Source organism: Choristoneura fumiferana, chromosome Z (genome assembly GCF_025370935.1).
Source record: "Choristoneura fumiferana chromosome Z, NRCan_CFum_1, whole genome shotgun sequence".
Taxonomy (NCBI): Eukaryota; Metazoa; Arthropoda; class Insecta; order Lepidoptera; family Tortricidae; genus Choristoneura; species Choristoneura fumiferana.
In genome coordinates, this window is record NC_133472.1 from 24,061,236 (window position 1) to 24,071,599 (window position 10,364).

At 34.6% G+C, this 10,364-nt stretch overlaps 1 protein-coding gene across 5 annotated transcripts in view; it reads right to left on the reverse strand.

Annotated features, from left to right (window-relative positions):
• LOC141431855 (uncharacterized) overlaps nucleotides 1-1,444 on the reverse strand; it is a 127,004-nt gene extending 125,560 nt beyond the window's left edge. For 3 of the 5 annotated variants that reach the window (XM_074093139.1, XM_074093131.1, XM_074093146.1), the window contains exon 1: nucleotides 1,220-1,439. The gene's annotated coding sequence lies outside the window, so the exon portion shown is untranslated. Of the gene's footprint in view, nucleotides 1-1,219 lie in introns of all 5 variants that reach the window. The other 2 variants (XM_074093121.1, XM_074093110.1) reach the window with 1 other exon arrangement.
• Nucleotides 1,445-10,364: the final 8,920 nt, after the last annotated feature.

Consider the following 10,364-nt stretch of genomic DNA (forward strand, 5'->3'; position numbering starts at 1 on the left):
TTACTCTTAAACTACTAATAATTCTCGACAAAACTTAGCCGTTATAATTTTACCATACCATAATGTTTTTTTTTCAAAAAATTTAAAGCAACTGTTAAGCTTTTAGAGTTTGGACGCTCAATTCTAGCAAAAAAAATGCGCTTTATAGTTGAATATTTCGCAAAAGTACCTACCTAAAACTGTTTCGAAAAATCGCCTTCATAACTCCGCAATGATTTTAAAAGACCCATCCAACGATATCCTACACTAAAGGTTAGACGATAAATAAAATTGCTTACCTCCACTTTACGTCTACGGGTGGTACACCATTTTGTCGGTAGAGTTTCTACATAATATACGTGAAAAATTACAGTTTTCTAACACCGATAGTCATTGACGAAGTGGCGGACGGACGGACAGATAGACAGACAGACATGGCGAAACTAGGTATAAGGATTCCGTTTTTGCCATTATCCCTTCGGTTATACTTAATATTTTTTTTAAGCTATGAAACTTTTTGATTTTATCTTAAGTCGCCGAATAATAGTATTTTTTAATTTATCTACATAAAAACATAAGATAAGATTAAAAAGTAGCGTAAGTGAAGTATTCCGTATGTCACACGTTTAAGTTTGAACGGATTATCTCATTAAATTATGTTATACACAAATTCGCATATTCAGCTTAACAGTCAATAATAATATAAGTTAGTGTATAAAGTTCGTTAAAAAATAATGATTCAAAGATATTAATTAGATAGTACCTAAGTACCTACGTTAATAATGATTTTAAGCCTTAACCTAAATGATGTTAATTGATGTGTGGAATAAACAAGTGAAGTGATTTAATACGACTCTACCACTTTATGGCAAACACAATGAAAATATAATTTCCGATTTTCAGGTCTGTAATATTATGTTATTTTACTTATAGAGTTTATTTGTATGCAGAATTTTTAGGAAGTAAATGTTTTGTTTTATCGACCGAATTTTAATTATTTCTTGTTAACGAGAGCCGATTCAGATTATTTCTAATGTAGTTGGTTAATAACCAATCTGTTTCGACCAGCTTGTGGTTAAAACCAATGCTGAATGTAGATAAAAATGTTTACTGGCTACATTAAGTATATTGCACTGAACACTGCACGATTTTTATAGAGATGATTAGTATGTGATCCTGATAATGCAACATTAGTCGGAAAAAACTAAAAAAATCTGGAGTAAATTAATGTGACACCTACCTTTATCAGTCACAGCAGTTTTTAATTATCTACAAACTTAAATAAATCTTTGGTGTAACTTTGGAACTAGCACATCTTCCCGATATCACTATCACTTCACGAAATCGTCGAATCTATTATCCGAGATAGTCGACGAGTGGTCGCGGCGCGGGCGTTGCTCTGGTCTCAGGCGCTGTGATCTATGTCAGTTTTCCAGGTGTGCTGAGCTTTCCGAGGTGATGAGGCGACAAAGGGGCGCGTCGGGGCGCGCGCGGCGGGGGACGCACTGGCTGCGTCAGTGTGTGTGCGTGCGCGTGATTGGCTGAGCGCACCCGCCTCACGTCACCGTAACGTTTTTCAGCACGTAGCGCGTAGCAATGGTTAAAGGTTTTCATGAGTAATTCTTTTCATAGTTATATATATAAGAGATATCATTTACTGTATGTTGCACACTTAATTTTTTTTTTTTTTTTATAAAAAGATACCCACTTTATGCAAAGGATACAAAATATAGAATTATTATTCTGATATTACCGTTTTCCAAAGAACTTTTGTACCAACCATATCATCGTTCATAGCTTATGATCCTTGTCTAGATTAGTAAACTATTTCTATCCGACTGCCAGATATTATTCACCATTTCCACAACAGACTTGATGATTATTAATTACGTGAACATTTCCACTATGTCCTGTAGATACTTATATATGTCTCATTCCGATTTTCATTTCCGATTGAGAATTGAGATGAATGACATGGTTTTCTCCAAGTGTTTATTTGTAGTTCTCTCATTTAGGACTAAATATTTTTGTAAGTCCACCTTCGGCTGACTAGTTTTTTAGCAAGTGGTTCTAAATATGCAGTCGGTAAACTCGTGCGTTTTATCACCATTTAGATTGAATAAATGTATCCAAACATATTGTTTTTTTTTCTTTTATTTCCCCTTAAATTTGCACGTACCATTTAAAAATGTGGGAGAAAGCTTCGCACTTCTGATTAGTCCTAAATCATGCATGACAATCGTAGTAAAAATAATCGTAGTAATCGTAGCCCTCTCATTCTGAGGGGAGGCCTGTGATCTGCAGTGGGACGTATATAGGATGGGATGATGATGATGAATCGTAGTAAAATTGAATTAAGCCAAAGTTATGGCCGGCCGAAAGTGTTTGGCAGTGTTGAATACTGTTTTGTAGGTAATCAATCATATTCTATGCAATACGAAAACTAAAAATATGTATAAAAATCAGCCAATTTTAAGTTAAGGTCCTATTTTTAGTCACCCTTTCCATCTGATATCTGTAAATTAGCCGTCTACCAGTAGTATCGCTTGAAAATTATCAGCTGACGACCCGGAGCAAGAGAAGACAAGTCACTATTTTAAACGGCGAATGAAGATGGCGAATCAGAGGTGTAAGCGAATGACAAAATTTAGGCAATTCGAATCGGGTCGTTACGGGGTCACGCACTGCCGTTTACTGTACCCTTAGCAGGTATGCAGGCGTTCAGAGTAGGTACTCACTAAATACTGCATAATACACCAGGTTTTGTTCATTAGAAAATAAATTATGACTGGTGGCTGAGTGATTTCAGACCATTAGATTTTGTCAATTTTTTCTTCAAGAAAGAATCATAGGATTAAATTGCCTTTCTAGTATTTAAGTTTATAAACACTGAACATTGTTCATTTTTTTTAGTAAAATTTACTGATGTTATCTTGCCCGTATTTTGAGCCCGTTCCAATTTTAAGAAAAAGTTATTGACTTCTTGTCAGTACGTAAAATGCATAAATATCTTCTTACAAGGATTCACGCTGTCGTCGTTCATCCACCATTATCTATCATATAATCGTTTTCTGTTTTTTTCACCGTACGGTAGTAAAACCCACTAGACACAGAGCCATATTTTATTAAAACAAAGTAATTATCTTCTTACAAGCTTTTTGTTACTTGGTAACGTTCGTCTGGAAATTAAATAACTTGTATGTAAGAAGGTATATTGTGGTTTCCAATTCCGCAAACCATTCTTCAACCACTTCCTGGTATCCAATTGAACTGGATATTATTGTCATATTTACGTATGTAGGTTTGTAGGTACTCGTTGACAAAATTATTATTATATGTTACTGAAATTCTGGTGGACCGGCCAGGATGATCTCTGCAGGACGGAACTCATCAAAGGTTAAAAATTATGGTTCATGGCATTGACTTGAAACTTATTACAATATGTGTTATGGAATGCAATGGAATTAAGTAGGTATATTGCCTACTGCCAAAAAAGTAGTCACTATAAAAGCTCGTAATTTTTACAACAAAAACTCATTATTGACAATCCACTTAAAAACCATTTAATTTAAATATATGCTTCTCCGTACCACGTTTGTAGCAAGGAACCCCTGAAGCTGAGACATTCGCAAAGTAACGTTTGATCCAAAAAAAATCGACCGAATCCATTTTATAATCGATCGATTACCTATCAATTCTCACAGTTTAGGCTTTCGAAATTTACGGTTGGTAAGCTTTCCTTTCATTTATCGGTGAATTTTTACAACAATTAACTATATATACATATAGTAATAATTTTATGATATGTATCTTAACAATAAAAATTGCTGATAGCAGACCTGGTAATGCGCTCAAACCGTTATCTTATCAATTAGAGGCTTACTTGAGACATCGATCATCGGTCTAATTACGGACCTGCTGTCGATAATGTTAATCGCGGGGCGATGTTTGTCTCTAGTTCCCTGCAGCAATCCCTATAAGTAAATAACCACTTCTTTTAGATATCTATTTAATACCCCATTTTTGAGTGTGAAAATTAGGCGAACAAACCTGACCTTAATTTGCAAAACAGCGCTAGTATAAAACTCAGTAGGTGTGATAAGTTAGCGACGTTAGGAATACCCACCTATCCTAACATACAAAAATTAAAATAAATTAATAAGTATTTTTACCAGTATTAAATAATAACAACGCAGTTTATTACTGGTTTGTTGTATTTTTATATTAGTACCCAAAACTTCGTTATTTTACCTCTATCGACTCGGGCCACGCATCTTCCAAATGGAAAGGTAGTAGGTATATTCGTTGTAATAACTGATAGTTCATCTTAAAAGTAGTCTTTGAAATTAAAGGATCAAACGGAAAAACATGTAAATTGAAACAATTGTGTGTATTGAAAAATAATGAGGTATTATATCAACAGTACTTTCTGATAACTTTGAAAGTATGGTTTGCATTGCAATGGAATAATGCTTTACTTCAATTTTAATTATAAGTGGACTAAGCCCGAGATGAGGAGTCCAGGAGTCTTGGACTACGTCAGTATCGTTCCAACTGTTCATGGCTATTGACATCACGCTACCAAATATAGGTAGTGTAGTTGTCATGGTTCACACTAAGGATGAGTCATATGACAGCTTTCAGCAATACAACGTATGACACATATTCCTATCTAGACATTCCTATATTATACTATACACCTATGGGCTAGCCGTGTCCGGGTTATTTATTCCTGCGTGGCCTCGATTCGACTATATTGATAGCCTATCGAATTTTGGAATAAAATACATGATGACTTTCTGCCAAGTTTCTTGCGGTGCATTCTTCTTGGCAATGATGGTCTTTCCGAATGCGCTGGTAGTTTAAATAAAACCGGCCAAGAGCGTGTCGGACACGCCCAAGATACGGTTCAGTAGCCCTTACGAAAAAAATCAAGTACTATTATGTGCCTTATAACACAATTAAAACACTTTCTACAGTCTTAAAATCTATTACCAGAAAAAGAGTGTATCTTCACGGCACTTACGTCCTTTTGTTAAAAAGCGCAGTTTTTCGTCAATAACTCAAAAACGGTATATCCGGTCATGTTGAAACCAATTTTCGTTGAAAGTATTTATTAAGCGTTACCTTTCAATATTTTTTGCATATTTTTTGGACAAATGACTTACAAGATAGATAGATTACAGATTATTTTTCTGTTACGTGTATGGAGTGCCCCCCCCCTTATAAATATTTATTTTTGTAATTTAACTACAAAACTAAATAGCGGCTTTGACAAGACATCTGTACCTACTCCAAATTTCATTGATATACATCTTGTAGTTTTCGAGTAAAATGCCTGTGACATACAGACAGACGGACTTGACGAAACTATAAGGGTTCCGTTTTTGCCATTTTGGCTCCGGAACCCTAAAAATGACGTGTAAAAGTGCCCATTGCGGCCTATTTGATGAATAAATGATTTTGATTTTAGATGATTTTAATCAGACCTCTCAGTGTAAATGTCGAATAAAGGCGTCCAAAGTGACATTAATGTACCTATGCTTGACCGAAATATGTAAGAGTAGGTACAAAACTGACTAGTTAAGTATCTGCAAACAAAAACAGGTATCAGAAAAAATAAATAATCTAATCTTCTTTATAATTATGTAAGTATCTCTCTGCCATTGGCCTTGTTTATAATTTAAAACAATTGGTGTATGATACGGGTCAAAGAAAGTATTTTTAAGTAGCTTGAGCACAGCACCTGATGTTACGAACTGGAAGGGATAGTTGATGTTACGTTTGCAAAGCAAGTGATCGCCAGTACTACGAGTAGTATGTGCATAAACACGGCTTGTCTTATCTTACCGCACTTGACGCCTTCGCGAATACCTATTTCAGAATAACTGTAGTTACTCCATCCCTCTAACATTCATGTAGGTAGGTACAAGTACCGCATGGAATGATTCACAATATTGTTTATCTGATGTTGCTACTAAATTTTGAATCATTGATAAGTCTTCGACAAGGTGCTCAGACTAAGCAAAACAACTTTGTAGTTACTAGATACCCGGTCTTCATGTATCTGGTACATTATAAAGTGAAAAGTTTTGAAAATATCACAAGTTTTGCTTTACTTTTTCCTTACGACAGGAAAATATTGACAAATGTATTTCTCATTTTTTAGGTTTTTCATAAATAACTCTTATAGTTTCATCATGTCCGTTCGTCCATCAGTCCGTGTGGCTCGGCTTAGAAATTGTTAGTGCTACAAAACTGTGATTTTAAACTGGCGTAGAGGTTAATGCCTACGCCGTTTAAATATGAACTACGTAGAAGTAAATTTAATTCCACAAATTATGAAAAATAATTTTCTTAGTCTAAATAGGTAGGTAAATAAATACGGTATGTTTTACGAGTACTTTATATTAAAATATAACTTGACAGTAATACATTCATACAGTCACATTTTAAAAACACGCTGAGAAATAGTTCCTAAAATTTACATATGTTTAGAACAGGCATGTACACTGAATAATAAATAAGGTAGGTACCTATTTTTACTTTAAGTGGGAATGTTTTTTTCACCGCACTACAGTCTGTTCAATATAGGAATGGACAGATGGCAAATAGGCTCTTTATAATGCACGCTTAAGGAGTCATTTAATTAAATGCATTTTTTTGTATACGGTCTAAACCTAATTCTATTAATTTAAATATCGAAGACGTCAATATTAGTTTCAATTAACTAACTGTTGCCCGCGACTCCGTTCACGTAGAATCCGTTTATTGCTATTCCGCGGGGAACTATCCAATTTTCCGGGATAGAAACTATAATATGTCCTTCCCCGGAACTTGTAATGTCTGTATACCGAATTTCACCTAAACCGGTTCAGCGGTTAAGACGTGAAGAGGTAGGTAACAAACAAATAAGTTAAAAGACACAGACTTTCATGATTGTAATTAAAATTAGTGAAATTAACTTTGGTATTTTTCATATCATGATTTAAAAACAATAAAAAAAACTTCCTATTTTGTTAAAAACAGAAACGTATTCCTATAAAATACCTAAAGAGGCAGAGGTAAAGAACATTCTGCAGGAAACGGAATGTTTATATTATTGTTAACTCAAGAAATATTCTGTACATTATTTAGAGTTTCAAAATGTTTAATCATATTCGAATTATTAAGGTATATGCCTTGATTGTTGACTTTAACGGCTAAATAAAAAAACCAGCCAAAAGCGTGTCAGCCACGCCCAAGATAGGGTTCCGTGGACAAAATTTTTGCTACTCTGGGAGCGATTATTAACGGAAATCTTCACTTAATCAAAAAAGTTTTTGAGAAACCTTACTATCTTTTCAAAAGAGCTATCAAACTATGTGCCACACGTTGATGCGAGTAAAAAAAATATTACAATTTCTGTTAGGTGTATGGAGTGCCCTCCCCCTATTAATATTTATTTTTGTAATTTAACTACAAAACTTAGTCTTTGACTTCGGGTTTCTAATAGACTCTCGCAATTCCTTATTTACCGCCCTTAAGACACAATGTACTAAAGTCTGCTTAATAAACGGTTGCGCTGCAAAATAATTACTTACTTGTTCAGTAAGATTTCATAATTGATTAGCTGATTGAGGTATTTGTAAGAGTTTTGCGTATTTTCTGTATGTTAACTAAAATTAAATAAACAGTAAAAATTCTGCTTACCCTTCAAGAGCTATAATTTGATTAAACAAAAGCGCCTTCTTCTTAAAGCCTAAACATTTAATTTGCAAGAAAAATAGAACATTACAGTTTGCCATTAGCTGCTGAACTATTTAGGAATGTTTATTGACCAACTATTGAGACATATTGGCAGACAGAATACGTTTTTCTGCTCACAACAAGAGGAATAATTTGCTAACCAGTTGAATAATACTCTAAAAACAAATAATTACGTAATTTTTCTGTTGATTTGGCCTGTGGGTGGGATACAGACGTGAACCTACAACGTGAACTATGATTCCGAACATTGAAACTACCCGCCGTGTTTCTTGACGGTCAGGACAATTCTGTTTCATGGGAAATCACATGAGAACCGTGAAACATCACTGTCAGTCGAGAAGTGAAGAGAGGTTGATATCAGATAACAAATAATGTATGATAGTGGTTCAAATACAAACTCAAGATTATATACAGTCAATAAAATATAAGTACCTTAAGACTTTATATCTGGGGCAGTAAATGTCATTTTAGATATACCAGTTAACGGAGGATAGTAGAATGGCTGTAAGCTTAGCATGACAGCCCCAACGCAGATGTCCATATCTGCGAGATGACAGAACACTTGATGTCCTCACCTCCTCGGTTTGATATCGTCAATCGCAACCTAATAACACCGAAGACATTTTTATATGGCCATAACCACGTCATAACATAAAGCCATTTAATTTTCGAATGGAAAAGTAATTAAAGCAGTCTTTGTATTTTGACAGATGACTTTTAAAGGAAGAAACAAAATATATGAAAAATATGAAAGTTTTAAACTGACGATATTAATGTATCCTCTCTGAAACTGCTACACTTAGGTAGCTATACTGAGATAAAATACCGCCGTAGACACGTAGCTGGCTGGATGTCTTTCATGAAATATTTAGGTAAGTGTACTTTTTTGGTTACCAGAAGCGAAACAGTTCTATGAACTAAATTTAATATGAAGGTACTGATTTTCCTATGAAAATTAATATGAATTAAAATAATCCTTTCCTATATCGTAGGTACATTTTTTATTGGATATGGACTTTTGTATGACACTCGTACATAACGCAAAGACAGCGTGCATTTATTCGCACTAGAACAAGGTAACTTTTCGTGCCTGTTTCTGTAAAGTAGTCGGGCTTGTATTTTATCGTTCAGCATTTTTGGTGGAAATTTTGTAATAATAACTGGAGATCCGATAGCGGAGCGTACTTATTAGATATTTATTTGTTATCAGCGTTATCGCGGCTTGTGTGCGCGCTCCCCGCGCGCCGCGCCCGGTCCCTACGATCATGTAGCCTTACGTGCTTGCTCATAGGGTACCTATCAATATTCCCATTTTGTACATATTAACGGAATGGTAGGTACATCGGACGCCGATAAAAATATTCATATTTTGTTCTGATGACTGTCTCAAAGCTTTTAATATTGTCTAGTTATTAACTTCTAATAAAGTTTCTTGTTATTTGAAAGGATTTGACGAATAAGAAAATCTGATTATTTACAGATCTGAAGGAGAACGCCCTACACTACACATTAGATAAATGCTCTGAGGATTAGAAAATCATATACCTAGTTATAATTATACTAACTCACTGGGATCACACCATAACTGACTGATACAGTGATATCGTCGGTACGATTGATTTACTTAGTTAACGTACCTAATCGTAGTACATTATAAATGTATCTTAAAATGTTACAGTACCTTCAATAGTGAATAGTTAGCCACTTGACATTATAACATTGCATTTGGTACTCACATGTATGACGAATAAAAATACCAACTTACATACAATACATACCTACTTGCCAGTAATTTCATTGTTTTGTTCGTTGTTAGGTACTGTTTCACGCCTAACCTTTATTTTATTTTATTTTATTTATATATTGCATACATGTAACATAAGCTCTTAAAGTTAAAATGAACCCTGGTAGGGTATATATAGCATTTGTTGTTATAATTGTTATTATCTATGTATTTACTATTTTAAAATCTTTTCTTTTACAATAACTAATTTCTGTACCTATATTAATTAATGAATCCTACAATAACTTAACTTAATAAAGGAACATCAAATATCACTTGAGATCAGAAACATTTTTCCCACTTGTTGCAAATAATGCATCGTGCGCTTGTGTGACGTGAGAGGTCACTTATTACAAACCATCCTCCATAAATTCCGAGATCGAGTAGTAACATTTATCTATTAGGAATTTTTTAAACTTTTTATTAAAGGACCTTACCTGATATTACCTGTATTAATTGGAGCTAATACGTTATATGATAGTTTATTTATACGTTTGCTAAAAATGGGTCATGAATAACAACGGGATATACCGCGCTTACCTACATTGTTCGTTACATCATGGGGGTAGTGCAATGACCCCTATAGATGTATCGCAGGTTTCTTTAGACATGCAAAACGTTATCTCGTTTATCTTAACTAGGTGCTAATGTGAGACCGGTTATCTTAAACTTTTGATAATCGTATCTAATAGATACAGCCTAGTCGAACAGCTGTAGCAACCCGCGGCGCGCGCAGCTCGCCGCGCCCTTCCGCATGCGCCTCCTGTGATATTTGTGGTGATTTACCATTATGAAGGTACTCGTAATTGATTACTCTTAACCCTGAAAAACAAGTGGCATAAAGTATGTTGTT